The following is a 7,211-nucleotide window of genomic DNA, read 5'->3' as shown; positions in this document are numbered from 1 at the left end:
TTTTATGCTATTCTAATTTTGCGTTTCTTTAAGAGTTTGTTCAACGTTTATGAAGGGCGTTATTTTTAGCTCCATTAAAACCTAAATGTTATGAAGAATAATAATTTTGTAGTCTCTTACTGATAATTAATTTTTGTTATAAGACAGCCTCTTCTCTCCTTTGTTATCCTTTTCGGGGCATTTGCCAATTTAATTCTGCTCCATAAGCCACCGAACTTACCAGCAAAAAGCTAAATTGAGCCTCAATTGACAGGAAATTTATTCCCCCAACGTCCCCGAACATTTGACAGGAACTTACTTTAGCGTCACCGAATGAACAATTTGACATTCACGAGACAAAAATCCCAAACTACCGGGAATATTTGTTGGAAAACTTGCCCGAATGCCATTTTTTGTCACCAATTTGGTAATTCTCTCACTTAATCCTTCTCCAGGAGTCATTTCCCAAGTGAGGAGGGAATGAGGAGTGAGGAAACGACTCCGGAGTGAGAGGAAACGGCGTTTGTGGGGAGATTACTCCGCCAGGAGAGTCCTAAAGGGAGTTTTTATGGAGGAAGTCTTATGACTAAGAAGGATTGGACGGTTTTATTGGGAGATTTCGATATAGATGTATAAAATGTAATTAGGTTATGGAAGGAATCAAATAGGGGACAGTAATAAAAGCAAAGTAATAATAATAATATTAATAATAATAATAATAATAATAATAATAATAATAATAATAATAATGACGATGATAATAATAATAATAATAATAATAATAGTAATAATAATAATAATAATAATAATAATGATAATAACAACATTAGAGCAGCAACAACAACAAAAATTGCAGTAGTTTTTAGTCCATGGCAGGACAAAGGCCTCAAACATATCTTTATTCATTTCTGGGGTTTGGCCTGTTTTCATCACCACGTTGACCAGTCCGGATTAGCAAAGGTGGGAGATTTTAATGTAGTTGGTCCAATCAAACGAACCTAGTATGGGTGTCCCTGACGATTGGCAATGAGCCAACACTTACATTCATAATAATAATAAAAAAAATTACCTTAGGTTTAGTTCAGCTTAATACAATGGGATTAATTTATACCCCAGAAAATAACATTAGTGTACCAACCGTGTGGCACACGATCGTACATAGTAATGACATTTCATTTTTTGTATATATTATGCTTGTATCTTCGCTCTCCCCTCGCACTGATAGTGGCGTGAAATAACATGTCTGTTTTTCTCACTGTTAACTGTTAACCGGTGTGGTTGTCGGTTGAACATGAAATTGCCTGTTATGTTTTTAGGCCCTTTTTGCCTGGAGTTTATGCATACTGTGAATGTACTTTTATTCATGGGTACCAATTTTCATTGTTTTATAAAAAAATGTTGGTTCATGGATTCTTAAATTCGAGGATTTCCGTTTTGGAACTTTTACCTTTTTGGTTATTATTTGATCCCCGATTATGATAAAGTGTTCATTTCCAATGCATTGCTTTTATTGATTTATTGAAAATTTAAATGATTAACACTGATTAAGGGATTAATATTTTTGTAATGTAATGCTCTTTTATTTATTGATGAAAATAATAAAATGTATATGGAATAAAAAACAATGATTTTAATCTTATTTCTATTCAGAAAATATATGAAAAAATTAAATATATAGACAAAAAACAAATAAACTGTAGTAATCTCTGAGAATGACTTAACCTACAAAAGAAAAAAAGATAATTATTATAGTGCACACCAAAATAAAACATTCACAATAACAAATAAAGATAACTAGTAATCCACAATGGTTTAGAAAATGTAGGTCACCAACACAAGTCGAATGTGTCTAAGTTCAATACCAAAATCTGACAGTGTATGAAATTTTTCGTTGGATTTGTAAATTCGTGGATTCCACCACCCACGAAGACCACGAAAACTGGTACACCACAAACAAAAATACTTTCATTGTATATAAACGGATGTTCTTTAATGAAGTTACTCAGTTGCTTTCATCCTGCCTTCTTAGTCACAGCCTCTCTTGGCCCGTCACATTGGTGACCCCGGAAGTCGACTTGCTCTTACCGCCCTTCCACCTCCTCCCCCTCCGTCATTGGTACTATTGCAGGCGGACTCCAAGGAAGTTGGCTCGGCCCCGTCGAAACTTTCGTCGTTCGCCAGTGGAGAAGCGTTTGCTTGGTTTCAGCGCGCAGTAGTCCAGTTCCGCATCAAGAGTGTGACTCGCTCAACCACCAAAGCAGATTATGTTCTCGCTGCGATACCCAAGGACACCTTCCCGGAAATATCCGACGGGTTTAGTGAACAAGGAGACACCCCAATAGCATATGATTCCCTCAAAACATACCTTCTGCAGCAGTACTCGCTGTCGCCAGCCGCCCGTATAGCAAAGCTTTTTCAGCTCTCGCAACAACCATTGGGGGGCCAAAGGGCTTCGCTCGCCCTCGGGGAAATGACCAGTATCGCTCGCCTGCAACCTGCCGCAGAGGGCTCTCCTTGTGAGGTGAACCTACTTCGTGCCCTTTGGATACGCCGTTTACCCAAACCTGTATGTGCTGACATACCCAATGTTGATAGTTTACCCATAAAGGACTTCATGACCAAAGCCGACACCCTTATGGTCAGCCACTTCACGACCTTCAAGACCTCCATAAACGCCTCCACTCCTGACAAAGAGGACGCCTTTTCAACAGCAACCGAAGCCGACATGAATGACGTAGGACATACACACCTACTCTGTGACGTGCCGGAGCGGCAACAAAGCCACCCATCACCCACCACTCGCTCACGCCCCAGCGAACGACTTCTACAGCCACTTACTACCTCCCATCAGCCGCAGTTTTGCTACTACCACTACAGATTTGGGGCAGCCACGAAAAAATGTGCCAAGGATTGTCAGTGGCCAAAAAAAGCGTGTAAGTAGGCAATTGCTCGTGGCGGTGGCCTCCCGTGTTTATAATCTTTTCTTTTTACATGATGCAGGAACGTGCGTGCGATTTTTGGTAGGCACGGGAGCTTGTTGTTCTCTTTTGCCAAGGGAACTCTTCAGAACACAACGAAGTCGGTGTACGTTTGCCGACGTCCACTTGGTAGCTGCCAACGGATCTACAGTACAATACCCACCTACGGTTACAAGAACCTCAGATTATCGTTTGGAAACGGTAAATTTAATTGGAAGTGTCTCGTTACTGACGTCACGTTGCCAATCCTTGGTGCGGATTTCCTCTCTCATTTCCACCTTCTGGTCGATGTCGCCCACCGACGATTGATCAACGCAGACTCATATTTATTGACACCTCTTCAACCCACCCCCTCCAACCTCGCTCTCCACTTCAGCCTACCCACGGATGCCTACGCCCACCTCCTCACGTCATACCCCGAAGTTTTCCGTTCAGAACTTCACCAAATGCCCACGGCTCCTGCCAAGCATGGTATTTATCACCATATCAAGACGATGGGACCCCGAGTCTTTGCATAATTCAGACGTCTGGCACCGGAACGACTGGCAGCCGCTAAACAGACGTTTGCTGAAATGGAGGAAATGGGCCTTTGGCAAATGGCCTCCTGCCAATGGTGGTTACCCTTACACATCGTTCTGAAGAAAGACGGCTCCCTACGTCCGTGCGGGAATTACAGGCCCCTGAACATGCAAACAGAACCGGATCACTACCCCCTCCCAAACATCGCCGATGTGACCTACCTGCACAAAGCGAAGGTTTTCTCTACGCTCGACCTTCTGAAGGGGTATTATCAGGTGCCTATGCACCCAGAAGACATCCCCAAGACCGCCATCACCACTCCATCTCATACATACACCTTCAATTATTCCGGTTTTGGCCTTAGTAATGCTGAGGTCACTTTTCAACGTCTCATGGATGGCATCTTAGGGGACCTCCCCTGATTGATATCCTGGTCCTGGTGGAGGTATGTGAAGTCTGAATGTTCGAAGTCGTTTCTAGTCCACTGAAGGACATGTCCTTATTCATGTTTGGAGGTTGGCCAGTTTTCATCACCCGGCTGGCCATTGCGGACCGTTGATGGTGGGAGATTTTAGTTTCATCACTAACAGCAAACCAACCTAGTATGGTTGGGCCTGACTAATAGAGATTTGCTGATCATGGCGATGAACAAACCCTTTCACCACGTTAAAGTATCCCCCACTAAACATGGTATAAATTTACCACCTATCATTCCTATCTGCAACCTGTAAAATTTTCCTGTCCACCAGGTAACCACCCAATAGTTTAATGAATACGTGGAATTTCAAGAACTAATAAAATTGCAAAAAGCGTTCTCGTTTTTTTTTTTTTTTTTTTTTAGCAATCACACCTAAGGCCCTTCACTCGTTCGACAAGTGTGCTAACCACAAGACCAATATTACCGTTCAATACTATTATTATTACTAGTGGTGTAAAGTTGAAAATTTTGCTTAAAATCGTAGGGCTTAATTCAGCGATAGGCTTTATACACTGATACTTGCCACTTAAACGTTACTGATACTTTTGCGAACAGGTGCAAGTGGCAGTAATTGAAATGATAGCTACACGTCAACATGACACCTGAAATATTATCACTATGGTTATTATCATTATTCCAAGTGGTAAAAGATAATATCCCAATACATGATAACTCAATAAAAGGGAAATCGATAACAAGTAAATCCAGAGAAGATTGGCTGGCATAGTAAAGATTACAGATCTGATAAGAGTGTCACGATTGAGATAGTGTCGGTACGTGTTGAGGATGGATGGTGGAAGGGGGGGGGTGTGAGGCAGACCTAAGAGGAACCTGTATGGGGAAGAAGATCGCGATAAAGGCAAAGAATTAGATGGTGAGATAAGGTGAAGGATGACTTGGAGAGAAGAGGATTGGTGGAAGAGGGTGCCTTTGATAGAAGGCCTTGGAGAGGGTGCATCAGGCAACCGACCCCTTAACCCTTAATGTCGAGATAACGGAAGGGAAAAAGATTCTAACAGTTACACCTAACCGTGTATGTCTTGCTTAAGATTGCATATGAAAGAGCTCTCTCGGAGGATTCCAGGCTTCTACAAGCCGTATCACACTCGATAAGAGCAAGGACGTTGACAAGCTGAAAATGACCAGATGACGATCTACTTACTGAGAGAGTTGAGTTGAAGGTTTTTCAATCTTACCTGTAAAAGAAGAAAAAAATTAGTTATTGAACACGTGTTTCTATCATCATTGAGAATTTTATTGTTATTATTATTATTATTATTATTATTATTATTATTATTATTATTATTATTATTATTCACATCAGCGCATGAAAACGAGAAAACTTAGTCCGTAGATTTGAAATAAATGTTGACACACTCCATTGGCTAAATAGAAATTTCTCACTGCTCTTTAAGCGGAAAAATTCGGGAGTGGTCTACATATGTAAATATAAAATCAATATGTAATGACCACGATCATATCATTAAACCTTGCATTTTTAAGTGAAAGTGTAGAGATGGAAAAAATGCATTTTGAATATTTAATAAATTTAAATTTAAATGATTAGACATTTATGAATACATAATTTAAAATTATATAAATTTCACTGTAGCAGCTGGTGGTGGAATGACGTAAACGAGTCTTCGAAATGCACTATTATAAGAGATTTTAAGGTTCACAACTGCGAGGGCTTAACCTTCTTCCTTTCACTCATCCGCTAAAAAATACAAAGTAAAGGAAAATCAACCACGGGAAAAATCAGAACAATAAATACAACACTAGTAAAAAGTAACTAAAATAAATCAACAAAAATTCAACACTAATCAAAATATCAATTACTGTAATCGCCTGTCTAAAATCTACAATTTTCATATAAATCAAAATCTTGAAATCAACGAATCACCGAAAACAGCAATTAACTAATCACGATATCACTCGCGTAAATATTTGCTCAAATCACCACTAAATCACAACAGCTCTCAAATTATCAGTAAAACTACTAGCAAATTTAAATAGTTGTCAAATACTTAAATAAATTTATAGACTGCATAGAAATCACAGGTTCAATCTAGTAAGAATTTAATCAATTAAAATACTTGAAATTATTCTCAAAACACTGGCATATAGAATATGTAACGCAAGAACACGCATTAAAGCCCCTTATGCTTACCCTGTTGCGATAACAGTTCTGGCGAGTGTGGAAAAAATCATTCAACAGACGATCATCGCTAAGCAGCGTCCGGATCCCATCCTCGATGAATTAGTGTGCAATTATTTCCATGGTAGAGGAAAAATTCATAATAGTTAATCCAGCGTTGGTATAAATCCTAAAATCAACTTGAATAATGGGAGAGAGAGAAAGAGCTGCTCCTCCTCACTCCCGAGTAAGGTTGCTGAAGACTGTGCTGTGTGAAAAAACTTCACAACGACGTTAACGGCAGGCAGATATAACTGGATATAACTACTGTATAGTAGTTACTATCTAAAAGCAAAGGGGCAATTAGCGACACTTCTGTATGCCAAATGTATCAATACTTAAATATTCAAATTAATAATTTGAAGTTTTTTCAATCTGCCCCCCGCGGATTTAAATTTAAATTTCTATACAAGACCAGATTGAGCTAGCTGCTTATTCTTCTCAGAACAAACCAAAGCAGCCCCCCGTTGAATTCTTGCAATATTGTCATTAGAAACAACATTAAAATCACTCTGAGGTACAAAATTTAAATCTAACTGATCAATATGAGAATCACTTAACCCATCACCTTTAACCAAAAGAATAACAGACGATATATCCCTAAAAACAACACTTTTATTACCCTTGACCAATTGTACTTGAACAGCCTCAACAAGAGAATTATAAATAACATCAAGAACTCTAGCTAAAGGGTAATTGGGAGCCTTAACCATTGAATCTTTTATCAAGACTATGTCACCTTTTGATATTTTAACGTGCTCCCTAGGGTAATATTTACCTCTGTATTTAGTTGCCTGATCTTGCAATCCAAATAAAAATTCATTGTGATAACTATTACGCAATTTCTCTTTAATATGAATTAAACGCCGAAAATCCTTACCCAAGTCAGAAGAGTCATAATCATCAAGTTGACCTTCGTGATATATACATTCCATAACCTGTGTATCATATCCAAATTTCAAAAACTCTGGTGATAGCACCTGAAAATCATCATTCACATTCTGTTCCCTTAATGTGCCAAGTTCAGAAATGGGTTTCTTATTAGCGTAACATATGCATT

At 39.0% G+C, this 7,211-nt stretch overlaps 1 long non-coding RNA gene across 1 annotated transcript; it reads right to left on the bottom strand.

Annotated features, from left to right (window-relative positions):
* Window positions 1–5,523: 5,523 nt before the first annotated feature.
* On the bottom strand, window positions 5,524–6,645 carry LOC137619224 (uncharacterized). Its single transcript, XR_011039860.1, has 2 exons — window positions 6,125–6,645; window positions 5,524–5,671 (listed from the first exon to the last, which is right to left on the bottom strand). It is a non-coding gene; the product is annotated as an uncharacterized lncRNA (long non-coding RNA).
* Window positions 6,646–7,211: the final 566 nt, after the last annotated feature.

Source organism: Palaemon carinicauda, chromosome 25 (assembly GCF_036898095.1).
Source record: "Palaemon carinicauda isolate YSFRI2023 chromosome 25, ASM3689809v2, whole genome shotgun sequence".
Taxonomy (NCBI): Eukaryota; Metazoa; Arthropoda; class Malacostraca; order Decapoda; family Palaemonidae; genus Palaemon; species Palaemon carinicauda.
Note: the sequence above shows the minus strand (reverse complement) of the source record. Positions and strands in the feature narration are given on the sequence as shown.